General features: G+C 42.4%; 1 pseudogene; it reads left to right on the top strand.

The window, feature by feature from the left end:
- Positions 1 to 5,722: 5,722 nt before the first annotated feature.
- Positions 5,723 to 6,236, top strand: LOC147443167 (expansin-A4 pseudogene; annotated as a pseudogene).
- Positions 6,237 to 22,234: the final 15,998 nt, after the last annotated feature.

Genomic DNA, 22,234 nt, shown 5'->3' with positions numbered 1-22,234 from the left:
CCATGGTGCTTTAGGAAGTTTTATCGATCCATCAGACGCTGTTTGCGGCCAATATTGCTCCATACGATCCACATTTCTAAGGTAACCTCTGGCTCCCAAAGTATCTTTCTTGCCGGTCAAATGGTCCCATAGTAGATTACCCACATTCTTGAATATGTGCATTGGATCGAGCAAGTGATTGATCACGAGTCGGGGCCAGTATGGTAACTCGTACCATAGAGATAGTCTCTTCATCCCTGGAGGCAATCCGTCATCGCACATCTCCTTCTGCTCTAACCATGCTTGTGCAGACATCCTTGGTGGCTCTCTTCCCAAAAAGCCGTCGCGTAACACATGATTCTCCGGAAGATACGCTTGATGACCTTCGTAGATTTGCTTCTTCAGTGAGGGTGCCCTACGTGCATTCAGTCTAGGTCCACATGTGACACATGCTCTGTATCCGCTTGTTTGAAGCCCTGCATGTATACACATGATAATAGATCAACAATGGGGAAAAACAAGATTTACAGTGTCTGAGAGAGGAGTGTCAATAGATCACCTGAGCATTCTGTTAGCCCGGGATAGTCATGCATGGTCCACATTAGAATACCTCTGATCAAAGCATTCCGTCGTCCTGTGTGTCGGCTCATATCCACCACCTCTATGCCAATCCACAATTGTTGTAGCTCTTCCAATAGTGGACGAAGATACACATCCATATTCCCCACTTTATATCGCCCTGGCACAATCAAGCTTAGCCATAGGTGCCCCTTCTTCGTAGTCAACCACGGGGGAATGTTGTAGTTGACGATGACAACGGGCCATACACTGTAAGATGTTGATCTTTGACCAAATGGATTTACGCCATCCATAGCCAGGCCTAAGCGCAAATTTCGAGCTTCCCTGGCAAAATCCGACCATGTTCCATCTATATGTTTCCAGGCTGCGCAATCTGCAGGAATTCGTAGCACACCATCCGAAGATTTATTCTCCTCATGCCATGATGCTAGGGCGGCCATGGACTTACATTCGAAGAAATGCTTGATGCGAGGAAGCAAAGGAAAATGTCGCAAAACCTTTTGTGGAATTTTTGTCCCGTGGAGATCTACTCGATATCTTTCGGAATCACATTTCGGACACTTCTCCATGTCTGTGTATTCCCCTCTGAAAAGAATGCAGTCATTAGGACAAGCGTGGATAGAATTGTAATCCATCCCCAAGTTTCGCAAAATCTTTCTTGCTTCATCTCGGGAATCTGGCATCACATTGTCAGCTGGTAGAATGTGCTCTTTCAGCAATCTACACAACATAAAAATATGATACAGTCGTGTAAAAATCTATCAGATCATTATACATTTAGAGTTCTATTAAAGTAAACTAATTGTAATAGATCACCTGAAAAGCGTTGTGACGCTAGTGTCACTCCATCCAAACTTTGCCTGCATGTTGAGAAGAACCAGGAGTGCTTTCAATCTAGACATACGTGCTCCATTATACAATGATGTATCGGCTTCACTTTTCATATCATCATAGATAAGCCTTTCTGAATCCATGATCGTCTCGATCATTTCATCAATCTCGGGCTCAAACATTGCCTCGTTGGGAATGTGCTCTGCATGATCATCCCCCGAGCTGTCAGAGGCTACATCTTGTGGCCTCACATATGCTGCTTGACCAAAGCGCCTGCGAATACGTCTATTGGGTTGCAAGATTGTTGCTTGTTGGCCAGCGTCAGAGACCGACGAGTTATAATTGGCAACAACTCGATCTATAATAGATGGATCGAACTCGCCAAATTCGCGAACGTGCTGCAAAGAAACACGTCTTGTCCGTCGCACAGCATGCTTGCATTGATTACAAGGACATAAGACCCTCGTTGAGAGATAGGTGTTTCGGTTGGACGGTCCCACATCCTCGTCGCTACTCATAATGAGGATAAAAAACTTATAACCTGGACAACAAATTTAATATTCTATTGGCATTCTTCGTCTTATCTCTCTCTCTCTCTCTCTCTCTCTCTCTCTCTCTCTCTCTCTCTCTCTCTCTCTCTCTCTCTCTTTACCTCACATTCTCTAGTCATGTCCAATCCCCGCACACCTCGGTCTAGAGGTGCACGGAGATCAGAACCACCGGGTTATAATCTCGTCTTTATTGGTCAATACCTATATTTGTGGGTACAAGAAATCTAGACACCCACGTCTACATGATACTGCATGTAGTGGACAAAATCCCTTTGCCTCTTCTCTAGCTGTAGCACTTCACTTCATCTTAACATCTTTTCACAGTAGATCTTTTCACTGTTCGTCTAACTCTAAACCCTAAACCGTAAGTAATTCTTGCGTGGACTCGATCTAACGTAAATAAGCGTAAATCTAAATAAACGTAAATCTAACTAAAAATAAAGCTAAATCTAATTTAACGTAAGTCTAATGACTAGAGGTTGTTTAGATGGTCATTGTGTCGGGGATGTAGTGACTCTTGCCGCCCTGAAGATCCACCTTCTTCCCTATCTTCTGAAGACATTTCACCAGTACTTTTGGATCGACGGAGCCCACCATGAGTGAAGGCAGCAATACCCTATATTCCATTGAGGGCTGTCTTCACCCGCTTCATGCAGGCATCGTAGTCTATGGAGACCCGCATCTAATCTAATATAACGTAAATCTAAATCTAGCTTAAATAAACGTAAATCTAGTTAAAAATAAACCTAAATTTAATTTAATGTAAGTCTACATATAACCTAATCTTTAACGTCTTTTAAGATAGTTTCCTACGACGTTATAACTCTCTTCTTCCTGTGTGTGTGCGCGTGTGTGGATGTGTGTGCCAATAAAAAGAGATAAATGGTATAACCTTTCTATCACCCATGCCAAGTATGATAGATTGATTATGCCATTTCTCTCTTGAATAATAGGTCTTCAGTTCAACTCCTCGTCGGCTAGATCTTTAGGTCTTTTAATTTTAATTAGTTTCCTACGACGCTCCCTTAGTTTCTCTTTCTTTCTCTCTCAATGTGTGTGCGTTTTTTTGGATCGTATGCATGTTTTCTTTCTCTTTTCCTCTCTCAATGTGTGCGTTTTTTGTTTATGCATGTTCTCTCTCTCTTTTCCTCTCTCAATGCGTGCGTTTTTTGTTTATGCATGCTCTCTCTCTCTCTCTCTTTCTCTCTCAATGTGTGTGTGCATTCTTTGTTTATGTATGTGTGTGCGTTTTTGCACTCTCTCTCGCTCTCTCTCTCTCTCTCTCTCTCTCTCTCTCTCAAAAACACTATGTGTGTGTGTGTATGTGTGTGTGTGTGAGAGAGAGAGAGAGGGAGAGAGAAAGAGGGGAAGGGAACATGAGAATGAGGAGAGGGAAGGAGCATACCTGGCTCTCCTTCCTCTCCTCGTGTGTGTGTGTGTGTGTGTGCGTAAAAGAAAAAGAGAGAGAGAGAGAGAGAGAGAGAGAGAGTGAGGGAGAGCGTTACCTGCTCTTTGCTTGAGGGCGCCGAAAAACTCAGATCTGAGATCTGAGTTTTTGGGCGCGCTCGGTTATTTTTTTTACCCCAGCTGGCGTCGCTATGAGCGTCGCTATAAGCGTCGCTATGAGCGTCGCAAATTTCTTTGTAAATTTGCGACGCTCATAGCGACGCTTATAGCGACGCTCATAACGACGCCGGGAATTTTTTTTTTTGAGCGTCGCTGTGTGAGCGTCGCTAATATGAAGAGCCTCTTGTAGTGTAATACAATAAGATGACAAAGAACAAAGCCACACTGCATCGCCTGATCGATCCCCGTTGTGGGACCTTGTGATATATAGCAACAAGTCCCCTCCCCACCACCAACAAAACATACGGTGCACTCCATAGGCGAGTACAAGAAGAAAATGAGTACAAATTTGTGACACAATTTGAAGACTAAATTGAAAGTACAGAGATTTTTTTTATTCCATGTTTGAAATTACAAGAGAAGCTAGGCCTTAGCACGTTGCCCCTCAGCATTTGGGAGCTCTTTCTTTCGGATGCTTTGGGCAACTTGGTGAACATCCTCCAAGCCAATAGCTTAACTAACTCCTACACCACACAATACACGACCACGAGAGTGAGTCGTAAAAGTCAAAGTAGAAAGTGTTCTATGTACAAGGTATGCAATTTGGGAGGCTTGTGAAATTGTGGATAAACACAGGATGTGGCTCATAGACTTCAAAAAGGAGGCAACAAAATACCCACAAGGAGTGTAGTCGTTGTGGATTATGGCCATGGCATCGACGAGCAGCTTTCCAAGGAAGTGCCCCAATGACAACTGTCACCCAATGTCAGCAATCCTATCGTCACCACCTTCTCCTACACACTCTTCCAACTCCACCACATGCATAAGAAGATATGTAAGAAGATTTATTCATGAGAATAACAGCCAAACCCTAATCACAACTAAAAAAGTACCTCCTTCTTGTGGTCATCTTCAGCGTTGTGCATCTTTTCGTCAAGGAGGATGGAAGAGGTAGGGCCGAGTGTGGTTATAGCAGGTCGTGGAAGCGGTGTGGGATGCTCAACTTTAATCTTCACCTCCTAGTGAAGTGCCACGGTATCCCTAAGGGATTCACCGAGTGATAGAAGCGTGATATCAAGAGGGTGTGAGGCGGGATTGATTAGCGCAGCATTGGTAGTGGCACAAAGCACACTCACTGAGTCGGAGACCAAATGCTTTCTCCAAATAATGAAGAAACAAGGTGAAATCTCACTATGGCCTACATAAGGCTATCATAAGAATTTAATAATAAAAGGTTTTTTTGTGAGAGAAAACAAGAAAGTGACTAAATTTTTTTAAACATTTGTTATCATAATAAGTTATTATGTTTCTTAAAAAAATTATTACAATAAACTATCTACACTACAATATATTTCAAAAACATAAAAGATAATGTCCAAAAAACCACTTGGAGACACTGTAGCAAATTGAGGTTATCATAACCATTATATCTATACTATAATAGAATCCCTCCCCCTTTTGCCACATGGTGCAATTTGCTTGATCCGAGGACTCCAGGAGTGTTCCGATCTGTGCACCCTGCAGTCCTCGGCCACCCAGCGAGGCAACAACCCCCGTGTGTCAGCACCTTCAAGTAGTCACCAGTGTGCCCTGCGCAAACAGAGCGAGGCACCGTGCAGATTGAAGAGAGGGAGAAATTAGAATAGAGTGCGCTGGTTCTCAGAGAGTGAGAGGGATGCTTTATTATCTATATCTATACTATAATAAAAGGGGGGGTCATCCTTTTTTCCGCATGGTGCAATTTGCTTGATCCGAGGACTCCAGGAGTGTTCCGGTCTGTGCGCCTTGCAGTCCTCGGCCACCCAGCGAGGCAACAGCCCCCGTGTGTCGGCACCTTCAAGTAGTCACCAGTGTGCCCTGCGCAAACAGAGCGAGGCACCGTGCAGATTGAAGAGAGGGAGAAATTAGAATAGAGTGCGCTGGTTCTCAGAGTGAGAGGGATGCTTTATTATCATCAAAGAAAACGTGCGACGGTGCAGCCTTCGAGAGTTTCGCACGGCCTGCAGTGCTGGTGGCCGAAGGTGACAACGAGGCCATTGCTTTGTGTCGCTGTGAGTGAGTGAGTGAGTGAGTTAGTTATATTTCCTTGACCTGCGCACGTACATGTCTCTCTCTCTCTTTTCGGTGAGGAGCACCCACAATTGCCATGATCTGAATTGCCTTGGCTACAAAACTGGTTGCGCCATTTTGTTTGAGCTGAGAAGCTCGCGTGAACGATGCATCAGAGAAGGTCTCTCGACAACCTAAGGACCGTGGTGGTCAGCTTGGTATGTTGGGTGGTAGCTCAGTGGATCTCTTGTGGGCTTGACGCTTGGCAGGAGGTACACGCCACGTTCTATGGAGGCAGCAACACATTGGGCACAATGGGTAAGCAGCAGTATTTGTTGATATTGATATACACCTGCAGGCTGGTAAACATGTGAATGGGGTTGTGATTAATGTCGTGGTGAACATTGTGTCGCAGTTGGAGCGTGTGGGTATGGCAATCTATACAGTCAGGGCTACGACACCAACACGATAGCATTGAGCACAATGCTCTTCAATGGGGGTGGCACATGCAGGGGATGTTTTGAGCTGGCATGCGGGAGCGATATTCAGTCAGAGTGGTGCTTTCTTGGTGGAAAATCCATCATCATCTCGGCCATCAACTTTTGTCCGTCCAACTATGCACTGTCAAATGACAACGGTAGCTGCTGCAAACCCCCTTTAAAGCACTTCGACATGGTGTAGCTGGCAGTCAAGTAGATAGCCAAGTACAGGGGCAGGATTGTCCCATAGTGCATGGCACCTCAGCTTCCATGGATGTTAACGTTTCTCCTCCTCCACTGCCAGAGGTTTAGGGTGGTGCTAGCAAGTTCCTACAGGTAGGCGCGGTGAGTGCAGACCACACAACTGCGATGGCGGCAAGAAGCACTGGGCGGTGTTGGACGGGACAAAAAATGGTGGTTGGGTGCTGCACCACAACAGGTGCAACAAGAGTTGAATGGTGTCTGGGTGCTACCATGGCTGACATCTTGCTATGCTACAGGGTATTGGAGGAGCTACCAATTCAGTGGGGGAGATAGTGGCAACGAGCAGCCAATGGCTCTTGGGCACACATGGTCAAGAAGGAGCGGGATCTTAGAGCGGGAGTGAGAAAGAGGCAGTTGTCTAGGCTCTAAGTTCTCCCCCTTACTATGTTGTACTCGCTCTCCATTGTCTATGAGAGAGAGAGAGAGAGAGAGAGAGAGAGAGAGAGAGAGAGAAAAGAAGATGAAGAAGAGAATTTTAACGTCGTAGAAAACTATTCCAACAGACCTTAACGACCTATTCGACGAGGAGAGTTGAACTCAAGACCTGTTATTCAAGAGAGAGAGAGAGAGAGAGAGAGAGAGAGAGAGAGAGAGAGATTATGGGTGTGAATCAAGGATTTCCTAGAGTGCAAGAAAGAAAATAGATAAAGAGCAAGCCCCCTTTTCCAAACCTAAGCTATGGAGCTCCTGAGCTCCCCTCTTCTTCCTCATAGCCGGAGATTACTTGTCCTCTTAGCTCCATACGCCAGACTTATCCACACCTTCTAGATAATAACAAATAGAGCTAAGGTGCACCGAGCCCGCTTCACGTGCTCGGCTACCCCTAAAATCGAACGAATCTCTCATACCAATGTTATGATGGCATAATGTCGCTACGGGCTCTTGGGCATACATGGTCAAGAAGGAGCGGGAGTCAATTAGAGCGAGAGACCTAAGAGTGAGAAAGAGGCAGTTTTCTCAGCTCTAAGTTCTCCCCCTTACTATGTTGTACTCGCAAATCCATGCAAGAAACATTGGGAGGTAGTGAAAGGGGTTATGTGATATTTGAATGGTACAAAAGACATGTGCATTTGCTTTGGAAGAAAGGAAGCATGTGTAATGGGTTACACGGATGCACATTATGTAGAAGACTTGGACAAGAGAAGGTCCTCTTCAAGCTATGTTTTTGAATTCACTGGAGGTGCAGTTTCATGGCGATCTCGTTTGCAAGATTGTGCTACCTTGTCTACTACAGAGGCTGAATATGTTGCAGCTTCAGAAGCTTGCAAGGAAGCTATATGGCTAGGTTGGCTAGTGGGAGACTTGGGAATCAATGTTGAGATGCATGTGTTACATTGTGATAACCAAAGTGCTATACAATTGGCAAAGAATCTAGTGTTTCATGCAAAGACAAAGCATGTGGATGTGAAGTATCACTTCATTCATGAGGTACTTGAGGACAAGTGATTGCAGCTTGCCAAGATTCACACCACTTAGAATCTTGCTAATTTGCTCACAAAGGGCTTACCTTCAGAGAGTTTTGCACATTGTCGCGCACTCATCGGCATTGGGTAGATGATCATGGTCATTGTCTACCTGTATTGTATGTCTATATACATTGTCACCCCAGCTTAAAGGCACATTGTCCTTTAAGTGGGAGGTTGTTGGGGTGGTAAAGCCCAATGTGCCGCGCCTAAGTGTTGGGCGGCCAAAGACTCCCGGGAACTAACACTAACCATTCATTCTACATAAAAGAATAAGGACTCATAACCCTAACACTATTGTGTTTGGAGTCCACCCAAACCTGTGTCTCCTCTCTTCTCCATTGCTGCACACACACACACACACGCTCTCGCACGTGCACTTCACGTAGGAGCCTTACATCCAGAATTTCCTCTCCTAAATTGCATTAATTGTGGCATGAGCACAAGAGGCGCAAGACGAGGAGGCTTTGGATTTTCTTTAGCATATACAAAGTGAGGGCATCCCTTCAAATGCAATCACCTTCACCTATGCTTGAGAACTCCCTATCCGAAGCATTTTCCCTTGGGACACATTGATCATGGCATATGTCCAAGAGGGTAGGGGAGGAAGCTGTGATTTGTTTCTAGAGATGTGGAGTGAGGGAATTCCTCGATATGCAATTACCTACGCTTGAGGAGCTCACTATCAAAAACAACATCAAATGAATAGTGAACTTGAAAAGGCAAGAAAACTTCTAACTACTAGCTAGGGGAGCTAGAAGCGACTGTGAGAGGTGGTACAATCCATGGTGTACAATGGTATAACTACAACAAAGGTATGGTGGGGAAATGAGGCGAGATGGAGCTTGCTCACTAGAAGTAATGCATCACTACATGCATCGGGTATGTACAAGGAACATATGCAGCTATCTTCATTGTGTGTCGATGGGGGATAAAGTGAAGTTGGGGCGAAGAATTCCCTAAATACTCTATCAAGGCCCACTCAAAGTTTGGTGATCCTTGCCTCCATCTCTCGGTGGTATCGATGTGTGATCTCTACCACTTCTCTATGGTGGAGTATTGGCTCTTGAAAACGAGTGCACTATCTTTCTCTAGCTATCTCTTAGGCTCTTGGCTCTTTTCAGTGTGAGTTGTGTTGTGTGGTAGTAAGTGGTGGGGTGAATCTCTAAAAGAAATCCATTATCTATCTCATTTGTAATCCCCTTTATGTTGTCAGCTCCTATAGTGCCCCCTCTCTGTGTCTCTCGATCTACAAATAAAACACTCCCAGCCCATGATATTGTGCCGGAGTGGGTGGGGTGGGGGGGGGGGGGGGGGGGGGGGGGGGGGGGGGGGGGGGGGGGGGGGAGAGAGAGAGAGAGAGAGAGAGAGAGAGAGAGAGAGTATAGAGTATAGTCATTTTTTATGATAAGAACCCTGCCACCGAAGAGAGTGTAGGTCACAAGCTCCTCTATGCACTAGAGCCCTACATTTCATTGCTCAGTTTCTTAGAAGAACTAAGGTCACACATGGTTGCGAATCTGTGATGGTCTCTCTCTCTCTCTCTCTCTCTCTCTCTCTCTCTCTCTCTCTCTCTCTTTGTGTGCGCTCTTGCATTTGAGAGACACCCTCATGCTTCAATTGATACATACTAGAGGCTAGAAGTTGGTGATTCGCACTTGAATTGTAGGCACCACAAAACATACGTGTGATGTTGATAGGCGTAGGATTCATGCAACTGAGGGGCTGACTGAGGAACAATGCACAGAGAGAGAGAGAGAGAGAGAGAGAGAGGGGGGGGGGGGGAGGGGTTTGAGGGTAGTTTTCTCACCACCTTGACAGCAATGTTACAATTAGTTTCAGTTCCGCTGTCAATCAACCAATCCTTGACTACATTAGCACATATATTGACAAGCATAGAGTGTTGATTCCGCCGCACCACAATCGTTGTGGGTGCCATGTGACGTACTCTGCTACTTACACAAGGGAAATCAACCATTTTCTTAAAGAGGCTCCAATGCTTTTTGTGTAGTTGTCGGTCACTATATTGGATGACAATTGTCGCTAGGGATCTTGGAAAGCGGCACGTTCATTCCATGGCCATAATTCACAAGGACTTCACTCCTTGTGGGGGCCTTTGGTGTCTCCTTTTTGAAGTCTATGAGCCGCATCCTCAACTTATCCACAATTTCACAAGCCTCCTAGATTGTATACCTTCTACATAGAACACTTGCTACTTTGACTTTTATGACTCACTTTTGTGGTCAGGTATTGTTTAGGGCATGGTCACGCGAGGCTTAGTTAGAACTAAGCCTCGGAAGTCTCTGACAAGAGCTCAGAACATCCACCGTCAACAACAGGTAGAGAGATGAAGAATATGTGCAAGCAGGAGAGAGAAACTTGGTGTTGATCGGTAGTGATCGGGAAGAGTTTTGTGACTATACCTTTTTAGGCATAGTTAGAGAACAAAGCCGGTCAACAACTATCAAAAGCTAGCAAACGTCAGATATGGTCGGCAAAAAGAACCGAAAACTAAGCCTCACGTGACCATAGCCTTAGTGTAAGAGTTATGCAGGCTACTGGCTTGGAGGATGTTCACGTGAGGGGTGACGTGCCAAGCCTTGACCAAGCCTAAATTCTCTTGTAATTTCAAACGTGGAATTTAAAAATTATCTTGTACTTTCATTTTAGTCTTCAAATTGTCTCACAATTGTGCTTCTTGTACTATGGAGTGCGTGGTGTGTTTTGGGGGGATTAGGGCCTAGATTAGGCCATGCAATGTGGCTTTGTTCTCTATAATCTTATCGCATTAGTGAACTAGGAGTGAACTATGGCTCAAAAATGGTGGCCCTAGTTCACACTCCTAGTTTTTTACCCTTGCATCACCACGCAAGGTCTCATGGTTTCCCCACGAATGCCTTAGCACCATGCTATTGCGTGCAGGTGTCTATGATGGCACAATGGGTGTACACTACCTTAGTACGCTACCACCATGCTATTGTGTGTAGGTGTCTATGATGGCACAATGGATGTACACTACCTTAGTTTACTCCCCCCCCCCCACCCCCAATTCACTAATTTGATCAAACAACGTAGACCAAAGCCACTCCGTGATGCCTATTTGGGCCATAGATCTCCTCTCAAGAGGGAACCCATCCCATAGTGACACGGTGGGGGAACCTTGCCCTCCCATGCTCATATGAGGACAAGCCTCTGGAGACAATGTCTCCTAGGCCCCCCAAATGGCCTCTCGAGTTGTCAGATGCCCTTGCCACAAATGCTTGCGAGGGTTGATAATTGGTTGCAAGTTACCCCTAGGGGCATCTGTGAACTTTAGGGGGGGGGGGGGGGGGGGGGGGGGGTGGTCCTAGGAGAGATTTTCTCCAAAGGCTCCCCCTCCTTTGGGCATGTGAGGGCAAGTTATTACTTACCCCGCCCCGCCCCCCCCCCCCCCCCCCCCCCCCCCTCCCCCTTTTCCCTCTCTCTCAAGGGAAACCATCCCATAATGAAATGGCAGGGGGATCTTGCACTCCCGTGCTCTTATGAGAACAGGACTCTGGAGACAATGTCTCCTAGGCCCTCCAAGTGACCTCTCAAGTTGCCAGATGCCCCTACCACAGATGCTTACAGGGGTTAGTAATTGGTTGCAAGTTACCCCTAGGGGCATCTGTGAACTCTAGGGGGGCTCCTAGGAGAGATTTTCTCCAACGGATCCCCCTCATATGAGCACTGAAGGGCAAGTTATTACTCCCCCCCCCTCCTCCTCTCTCTCTCTCTCTCTCTCTCTCTCTCTCTCTCTCTCTCTCTCTCTCGCTCTCTCGGGAACCCATCCCATAATGAAATGGTGGGGGAACCTTGTCCTCCTATGCTCATATGAGAACAGGGCTCTGGAGACAATGTCTCCTAGGCCCCCCAAATGGCCACTTGAGTTTCCAGATGCCCCTGCCACCACCACAAATGCTTGCAGCGGTTGGTAATTGGTTGCGAGTTACCCCGAGGGGCATCTGTGAACTCTAAGGGGGGGGGGGGGGCTAGGAGAGATTTTCTCCAAAGACTCCCCCTCATATGAGCATTGGAGGGCAAGTTATTCCCCCCCCCCCCCCCCCCCCCCCAAAACAAAAAATAAAAATAAAACTCCAAAACCTCAATACCACAGTCGGACAATCCATAAACAAAAATAGAAGTAAAAGGAGAGAGATAAATTAGAACTCAATTTGGACACAAGATTGACCATCATTGATAAACGTCAATGCAATACATCTATACTACTTTATTATTGGGCTTAAAAATTTCTCTAACGTTGGACACTTCCACACGTGGACAAGCTGCTTGCCTTTGAACGTGTAGCCGCATTTTTGCCAACTTTGTCACCTCACGCGTGTACAACCGCGGCTCAAGTGCAACTAAATTCACCGACTTACTCAATGCAAAACTTGTGTGTGTGTGTGTGTGTGTGTGTGTTTTTTTTTTTTTTTAATGATTGATTATCTAACAACAGTTTGATTTAACAAACTATTGAACCATACAATGGGATTAGAGAACAGACAAGGGTTACATAAATACATACAAATATGTCTTTATAGTAAAAAAAAATAACAAAGACAAGAATGTAAAATTGACAACATTTAGACTGGATGTATTGATAACAATTGTACACATTACGCATATATATACTTATCAAAGATGTGTTTACAAGTACCATCTATACATTGTTAAAAATAAAACCAAACACTGGATAATCTCCAACTATTACTGCAATTTTTTTCGTAATCCCAAGGAAGGAGCCTCTTACCTGCACCATCCAAGCACACAAGTATGTCAGTATTGGCATTACTTGGGAAGACAGGTGTCAATGACTCCTTCCCCTTGTTATCGGTGTCCAAAATTACAAAAAAACTAACAGCTAAGTAGAGATTAGATATATGATAAGATAAAATGAACCGCATTTTGGATATATTTTTTTAAGACCGTGTATGTTTATCAATTCCTACTCGAACACAGTGAAAATCTTCTTACTTCTATGTTATGAGGTACCCTTGTAAGCCAAGATCCCCACAACAGGCGAATGTCCAGAATTTACATATTATTCCATCTTCTAGTTTACTAATCTCTGAAACATAAAAATTTGGGCAGCATCTCCTTTGGAAAACGGACAATTTTTCAATTATCCAATCCATGCCATCTCTGTTGAGACCCTCACATGAGGTTTAAGGCTCTAGCAACCAATTAAAGATAAAATATTCACAAGTAAAAATTGTAAACAACTTTAAAGTTAAAAAACCATCAAGCCAAACCTGGTTTAGCAGAGGCTCAATATAATGTTCAATAAATATTGTCAGCCCTTATAGCAAGTCGAGGTATTTTTGTGTCCAACAAAGGTAAGCAACACGGTTTAAAATCTCTTTTCATTTTAAAAGAAACCATTAAGATACTCTTACGATTGCAAAAAATTGACAGAATTTACCCTTCTTTCAGTGATATTTCAAGTACTCAAACGTAAGCCAGCTTATTAGAGCCCTTCACGGGAGGTTTCAAGGCACTTTATGGTAATCAAGGTTAATATAGAAAGGCATTTATCAAAATCTAAACACATAACTGTTCAACCCCCACAAGTGTGAGTTCTCAACTTATAATTCTTTTCAGTGAGGTTCTCAACAAGTTTTTCAAGTTTGCAGTGAGGTTCAATACTCATGTAGTGTATACAAGTTCCAAGAAACAATTATGCCTAGATTCAGTTTTTTTGTAAATGTGCATATGCCCAATTTTCAAAAATGAGCATAAAGACTCACCTTCCAGGGTATTTATAGGAGATGAAGCTACTCCATAGCACAATGGGCCAGAATCAAGCAGGTACTACAGCCCAACGAGGTCGGCATTGAAGACCCCCTATATAGGGATTATATACAGCACAGGATCCGGATGCAAGTGACCAGCGTAGGATCCTTCCACACAATATATGCACACTCAGCCACTCTTATTATGTAGACAAAGCCATGCGGCAGTAACCTACAGAGAACATTTTTGCAGAGATATTTACACACATCACACCGATTTGAGCATCAAGGGATAAATTACCCTAAGGTAACTGAGGATAAAACAATCAATAAGTTAAAAGGCATACCCAAAAAAAATGAGCCAAATATGCTTTATTAACCAAGTTGGTAGATAGCCAAGTATTCTTACCGGCTGTCGAGTGGTCGAAAAGCCCAGTAGACAAATTTACTAAACACACAACTGTTCACATCAATGGGTGAAAAGACCATCTGTACACACCGATATTTCTAATGCAACTATAATTAGAAAGCCATGTAAATTAGACACATTAAGAGAGTAGACATTTTGCCAGTCACTACCAAGTGAGAGAAAGTGAGGGAGTAAATAATTTTGGGAATTTTGAAGCAATATACATTGAGTATAGGTATCAGTGTAGGTCTATAAAAGACGGGAAATCTTTTTGAAAAGGGTGAGTGCACAAAATTGGCCTTGAGTAGCCTTCTGAGAGTTTTTTCATCCACCATATGCTATGACTTCTAGTGATTATCAGATTTTAGCAATATCCATTGCCCATCTCTAGCAGTCGAATGAGTCTACTAAGAGAACCACACTACTCCGTTATGAACATCATTTATTTCCGCAATTAGGAACATCAGTTGCTCAGACTAAGTGGTGGACATATAGGGATGGAGTGACGCGGGTGACTCTTTGGGGTCGAGAGCATTTTAAGAATAATATCCGTCTGGCTATGGCGGCAGAAGGAATGGGCCTAGGGGCACAATACTATTATGTAGAACATTCAAAGAAGCAAGGTTTTTCTGAACGATTATATCTGCTAGCACAGTTTCTTCCTCCACAAAAGATTTTTTGTATCGTGGATATGGCCGGCAGCCACTACGAGGGTATTTTAATTGCACTCCCCGCACTAAGAGTATGGTGTGGTCTTGACAATCCGTATCCTACCTCTGGCTGAGCGTCCAAACACCTGCTATTACTGCGATAGTTGTTTGTGCGATCATGTAATGGAAGGTTTACTTGATATGTATGGGAGAAAAAAACAAAAAAAGGGGGTTTTTTCTTTCTAGAAATCAGGCTTTTCCATCTTAAATAAAGTGGCGAAGTAAGAGACAAGACACATGAAGTTTTGTGTGTGTGTGTGTGTGTGTGTGTGTGTGTGTGTGTGTGTGTGTGTGTGTGTGTGTGTGTGTGTGTGTGTGTGTGTGTGTGTGTGTGTGTGTGTGTGTGTGTGTGTGTGTGTGTGTGTGTGTGTGCCCACCCTTTCCCAGGCACCATATTCTAATAGGTAGTAGACCCATAGAATATGGGCCTACTACCTTAAGTATAAATTAGAGTCTTTTAATCCTCTTATTGTGGTTCAAGAAGGCTAATCAAATTCTGCAAGTCAAACTTAAGTCCAGACCAGTTGTGTTTTTTTAGGGAATTACAGATACAAGCAATAAGGTCTCTTTTAGAAAACACGTTATTAATGAATTTGGTGACAAGAGTCATGATTTCTTCAAAAGCAATAAAGCTCTCTGATGAGGCATACATAATAAGAAAAAGCATACCTAGACAGGTGTGTAATGAGTTTTTGAAGGGTCTATTGCTTTTCCTTTTTGTGAATTCACAAGATATGAGATTGAGATTTTCTCTTTTCCAAAAGAAATGAGTATAAAAATTACCCATGAATTGGGAGGTCAGAGTAATCTCAATATTCAGAAAGTGCGTCTTGGAAATGACCCATTTGTCAAGCCATATTACTCTATCTGAGAAGGTCGATTCAATGTTAAGACATGGTGGATAAATATCTTTAAGTGTTTCCAAGAACAATGGATTGTGAAGGCTACGCAAGTCATCCATAAACCTAAATGAATGACAAAAGTGTGAGAGTGACGTAGTATTGGCTGGGTTGCTAAACATTTTCAAGAGCCATTGGCATTCGAAGTGACACAGATAGAGATTACACATAATCGGAGAGCACGAAAAACCCATTGGGATCCCTAAGATCTGCTTGTAGTAGCAGGTAGCTCCTACTTGGATACAAGTGTTGTTAAAGAGCCAAGACACATATTTATATAAATCTTCTTCTTTGAAGATGAAAGGTGAGGATTTATTAGACTTTTTTAACCAACCTATAGGCCTTTTAGTTGAGATACATGTATATCCTAATCTCTCTCTGTGAGAAAAGGCCAACTTAATAAGAGTAGAAAGTGTATTAAGCAGACCATCGAGTCCTTTTAGAGGAATATTCTCATAAAATTGTGTTATGTCTGCGGTAAAAATAGAAAAAATATTTTCTGAGAGGTTAATAGTCAACTCCGCCGCATTTTTTATGATCCAAAACGGGCAACAATCTATATTTCTGAATAGTTTAAGATCATTACGCTTGATGGTGCAAATTTCTTCTAATTCAAGCAGAATATAATTTAAGCAGCAGGTGATGTCATTCGTAATCAAGGAAAAAAGGCAATTGGATGCGTCAGAAATCCATCTAAATTTATGTTTATGATTTTTATACGTTGGAAAGAGTATAGGAATTTTCAAAGTGTTAGGACAATATCCTAATTCTGATAGCTCTTCATTTACGAGTGTAGCAGTACAAATCGGAGAGGTATCAATTTTAAAAAAATCCAAGCCATTGAGTCTAGCAAATGCAGACTCAAATGCTAACTTTTTACATATAAAGGAAGCAGTATTCGATGCTTTATCAAGGCCTATAATAAACCATTTCTCTTTAACATCAGAAATGGACTTCTTCATATTAGGCGTAAGCCAGGTAGTATCAGTACTTAGCCATACTTGCGGCATAAGACTGATCCTTTTCCAAAAAGTTCTTTGAGGGTTGAGATCAGTAGAATGTAAGCATCCGACTCCAGCTGGATTTTTAAGGCCAAGTTGGCCAGGCATTCAAGTAGAGCCACTAAGGCAAGTTGAGGATTAAGTGGAAAAGGAGGAATATGATTCAAGCCTTTATTCAAGAGGTTCCTAACCAAAGTATTCGATATAATTTCAGTGTTAGACGTACATACATGTGAGCCAAAATCAGTGAAAGTCTTACAAAACTTCAGAAATAGGTGACAAGAACAAATAGGAACCTCATCCATATCGTGGAACTTATTTGAATAAAATAGATTCTTGATAGGTGGCAAGTATTTCCAACCAAACATCACATCCTTTAGAAATATATTAGATCCAAAAACATGTCTAAGGCATTCTGTAAAGATAGCTTAGGGAGTAAAGAAATCCAAAATCTTGCTGGTAAACAAGCAATGTACAAAAATTCGATTACACGCTTCATCCTTCGAAGGTAGGTAAAGGCTACCACACAGGCATTCCTCAGTACCTGCACATTACATATCCAAAAGATTTCTGATTGGTAGGTTTCTACCACGGCCTCTAACATAACTTCTACCTCTCCCCCTCCCAAAAACGGAATCACTCGAGGAGGGAATCAAGAAAGAGGTGTAAGACGTAGACAGAGAGACAAGAGTGTTGGGGCATTTTGAAACTCGAGATTCTTCATCATCAATATTAGGATTGATTTGCCCAACCATGCTTTTGATTCCTTTGTATCCTCCATATGTGGTTAGTAGTGTGACGCACTCATCAGAACCAAGTTCCTGGAGAGTGTCACGCTGTCGAGAAATTTGCGGTCTTGCCAGGAAAGCACCGGGCTTATGGCTATGAGAGTTTGTGAGAGAACTCAACAAAAACTATATGAAGGACTTAAACCATAGATGCCATGAAGACTAGGGTTTGAAAAGAAGTGCAATCAAAGAAGACTCACTCTTTCTCTCTTGCACTCACACACACAAAGAAAGAACACAAAAGAGAATGTCAAAACAATACGAAGATGAAAACATCAAGGCTATGGTCATATCGTATCATGGGTAATATGAAAGGGTTAATAGATGAGTTAATGGCATTCAATCTTGACTGACCAAATAGGCTACGAATTGTTCTTTGGAATTGTAGTTTTGTGCTTACCATAATATATATATTTTGTCTAGTGATTGGGATTAATTGTGTGTACAAATCCTCTTGGTTCATAGCAAGATAACTACGCTTACGTCAAAAGAAAAGTTATAGTCTATGAGAGGTAGTATGATGGGATCCGGTGATAGAAGTATTTCATTAAGCCTTTCTGGGCCAAAGAGAAACACTATACGTTGTTGAAAGTGTATTTTTCGGCTAATCCATACGTTAATTCTAATAGATCGTACAGAGTGAAAGCGATAGAAATGATCATCATGTGGGTTATTCATTTAGGATAGTATGTGAGAAATGTAGATATGAGAGAAGTGAAGAGATGAGAAGTTTTCCTCCCAAGCCCTATTCTTGCTCGTAGGCAATAAGGATACTGCGGGGAGAGATGTACCTGTAGAAAAGAGAACCTAGAATTTGCAGAGAGGATGAATTACTAAGAATGAGAGAGATATGTTTGGTTAAGGAGATGAGATTAGATACATACATATATATATATATATATATATATATATATCGGATTAGAGATGAAAAAGAAAACAACAAGAAATCAAGAAAACATCAATGTAGAACACATCTTACTTGACAAACCCTTTGGCACCATTATTGATAGAGAGAGAAGAAGAGGGGAGCACTCCACTTTGATTGATGCGCCAAGTACAACACCTTCTTTGATTAGAGTTGATCTTCCAAGGATAGCGTACAAGAATGGCTAGTCTTCCTCTAGGAGAAAGTGTAGGCTTGGGCTTATGTTAATGGGGCTAAGTACAATTAGGCATTACTACTCACTCCCTCAAGAATTCCTCTCATCAATGGCTTGAATGCTTGAGTTCTTTTTCAAGGAAGAAGAGGTCCCCTTTTATAGGTGAAGGGAACCCCCAAGGGTTTACACAAGAAGAGAGGAGCCAGTGTGAATAGGAATTGGAAAAGTTGGAAATGAGTTGTCCCTGCATGATGTGGGCAGACTGGGGTCCAGTATTTTGATCATATCTCCTCAACCGTGGTTCCAAATAAAAAAGTAAAAATATGGGCAGAAACTTCAGCTTATTAGCTACGATTTTCATTTTAAAATCATTTTCCAATTCGGATTGGAACCTTGTATAAAAAATTCATCAAAATAGGGTCCATTTCTGGCAGCAAAAGTCTTCCCATGGTCCCCTTAGCCTAGACTTTCATTTAATTCCAAAGGACAGTTCATGCCATATGAAAGCATGACATTGCTCCTTGACAAAGTTTTGTAATCATGCTTGCAATAATGCATTAAAATAAGTGTATCTTTGAAATCATGCCACCTAGTGTCCCACTAGGATTTGATTCCCTCCTAGTAGCTATTTAAAAAGAAATATAAGAAAAGTATAAAAAATACATAGAATATATATATATATATATTGGAGTTTACCCTAGATATAGGATCTAGCTAGTGTGTGAGATGATAATGAGATAGTAGAAATAAAGAATCAATGCTTTTTGCCCCAAGTTAAAGAGGCGGAGCTATTGAGCTTTTCCCATAGTATTTTCTGATGGTAAAGTAAGGATAGGTTACCCTTGAGAAAAATAATAGGATGAGATACAAGGCTTATTATTATACTTAAATATGCATATGTACATTATAGGAAATGTAATTATGTATCTAAAAAGTTACAAGATAGATCTTGTAGCATGCGTTACCACTATATACGTGTCACAGCACGACAACGCATAATTGATCTGTACTGAATAAAGGCGATTTGAGCCAAGACCAGCTCTTTAGCTTGTCCACCAAGCCATGATCAAAAGAGGGAGAGATGAAATTCTTCTGCTTTGTCAGGAAAGATACTAGGCAGATTATTGAGGGCATACCAAATGGCATGGGCAAACCAAATGATGCTCGACTCGCAAGTAGCTTTAGGATCTAAAAATCTGCAAGCACACTTAAGGTAAGGTTTGAACACATTCCACATTGTTTCAGTGTAATAGTCAGCATTATTTTCACTGAAGGTCATCAACCTTTTGTTCTTACATATAGACATGTATTCGAACTGCATTTTTTGTCATCAAGGAAGTTCATATTGAACGGAGCTTTAATCAGATCACCTTTATCCAAGAGTTGAATTCCTTTAACACTAGAATGGTAACCTAACAGGACATAAAAGTGTCCTTTCAGGGTTTTGGGAAAAATTTCCAAAACCATAGTAGATCCACTCATTTTGAAAAATCCTTTCATGAGCTTATAGTTCAATAACTACTACATATGGGAAAAATGAGAAACTTGTAATTTTTCTCATCCCTTGGTCACTACAAGCCTCCAAAGTTGATGGACCAGTGCATTTTGCCCAAAACAACAATTTCTTACGGTTGATTGCATATAAATAAGAGTGGGGATTTTTGTAGGACATGAGATAAAATGCCCCGTTAACCTCAATGGGTTGGTGACCAAAACATATGGTTTCTTTTACCTCACTAATTTTTTTTTGGGCAAAAAAAAGGTACAAAAAAGTTGCATTTTTGCCATTCTACGGACCTATCATCAAAGTTTCTATAGTCACGCTCAATACAGATACTATATACATGTTTTCTTAGTTCCCTTTGGGCCTTTGGATTCAAAAGGAGCCATGGAGCATGTGTCATAATAATCAATATCTAATTCTCCTAAATGATTTTCTCATATTAAACTGATCATTTAATGTGGGGAAGTGCCAAGGGAGAAAAAGCTAGAATATTGGTTAAGCTAGCAGACCGGCCACAGTAGGGATCCAAAGGAGGGAAAATAGGGATCCAAAGGGGGGGCCATCTGCAAAAGAGCCATGTGAAACAATGGGCCAAAAAGACCCTAAGGTTCAGCCCATTAAGACTTCCAAAATGCTAAGGTTCCAAAATTCAAAGGTTGTGTCCAAAGGTCAACCCTAGGGAAAATTGGATGCTTAGTGTGTGCCCTAAAAAGTCTTTGCACATCCCTACATGGGAGGGGGCGAGCCCCAAAGCTAGGGGATGAGAGAGAAAGCCACACATACACACACACAGGCTCCCTTTACACAAAGGGAATGAGGGACACATGTCAGCTCCCTAGGCCAGATGCCCACAAGGTGTGCCCAATTCCTATTGGAAGACCCTTGAAGTGGACCAATGAGAATTAAGCTAGAGTAAATCTAGTTTAATTAATTTAAAAACATTTAATAAAAGAAACCAATGAGAATTAAGTCTCCTAGAAGACTATTGGGCAGTCTCCCAAGGGGTCCAATGAGCATTCAGGAGCCCCATGGCTTGCCTGATTCCTATTGGCCAGGAGGCAAAGGGGTCCAATGAGAGTTTAGTTTAATTATTTAATTACCTAAAGCTCTCACAAAAGGGGAAAGGGGACACATGTCAGAAGGCTATCACTTATGCTGCTTAATTCCTATTGGCTTGACCTGGGGAGGTCCAATGAGGCAAAAGCCAGACCTAATTAGCAGCTAGGGCTCGCCCAAGAGAGAGGGGGGGCTGATTTTTGCTTGGCATTGACACACACACACTCACACTTGACCATGTGTGAAGGAAGAATACTCTATCTCCTCCCAAGCTTTAATGGAGAGCTCATCACCTACTCCAAGCTTGTGAGATAGAAGCCTACATCAACACTCTCTTGGCATGTGGATGCAAATCCAACCAAGAGCCAAGCTTCAATGCATGCTCATCTTCTCTACCAAGCTAATTACTAAGCTATGCTAATATGAGTGATTATGTGAGGAGATGTACATCTTTCTCGTAAGATACTTCTTTTTCTCTCAATCTACTCTCATACCCTGCTAGCTCTCACCATCTTCGAAGGTGTGTGAGGTCTTGGGTCTGAGAACGGGGATAATTCAAGTTGTGTTTGATTAAGTGTTTTGCTTGGTGTATGAAGCTTCCATCTTCATTGCACTAGCTAGTCTTGAAGGAACACAAAGAATTGTATTGTACAATGTCTCTCTTGATGGGAGAAACCATAATACAAAGCCTTTTGGAGGGGGGACCGGCTCCATGCAAATCCGGTCCTCAACTGTTGTCAATAGCTTAATTGCTCTCTCTTTTGAAAGTATTGTCGATGCTATCTAACTAGGTGTTATGCTTTTTGTTGCTCTCTCCACCCAAGCACTCTTGTAATTCTCATTAGGAATCTATTCTAATGAAATGCCCACTATGTTCATGCTAATTTCCGCTACACATAAGATTTTAGGCCATTAAATGTTACATTGGTATCAGAGCTCAAGGTTTCTCTTTTCTTGCTCAAGAAGGGAGGTCCTCAAGCTAGCTACAAATGGTTGGTATTATTAATTGCCTGTGAGTAAGTAGAATAGGGATTTTTCAGCCTTGCAGTGCGCCTGCCTTTGTGCAGTTAACGGGGCATCACCGTCGAGAGCTATGGTCTTAATAGTGGAGTCCTACGGGGCTTGCCTACGGCTTAACCACTATTGAGCTATTAGAAGCTTGACAGGAGCCGGTGCTGTTTTGGTGTCGAAAGACCCTCTCTTCTATTCCTTGCAATTAATGGTATTCGAGCCGCGGGTACAGTAGCTTGAGT

This window comes from Adiantum capillus-veneris, chromosome 14, assembly GCF_014529385.1.
Source record: "Adiantum capillus-veneris isolate H3 chromosome 14, ASM1452938v2, whole genome shotgun sequence".
Classification (NCBI taxonomy): Eukaryota; Viridiplantae; Streptophyta; class Polypodiopsida; order Polypodiales; family Pteridaceae; genus Adiantum; species Adiantum capillus-veneris.
Note: the sequence above shows the minus strand (reverse complement) of the source record. Positions and strands in the feature narration are given on the sequence as shown.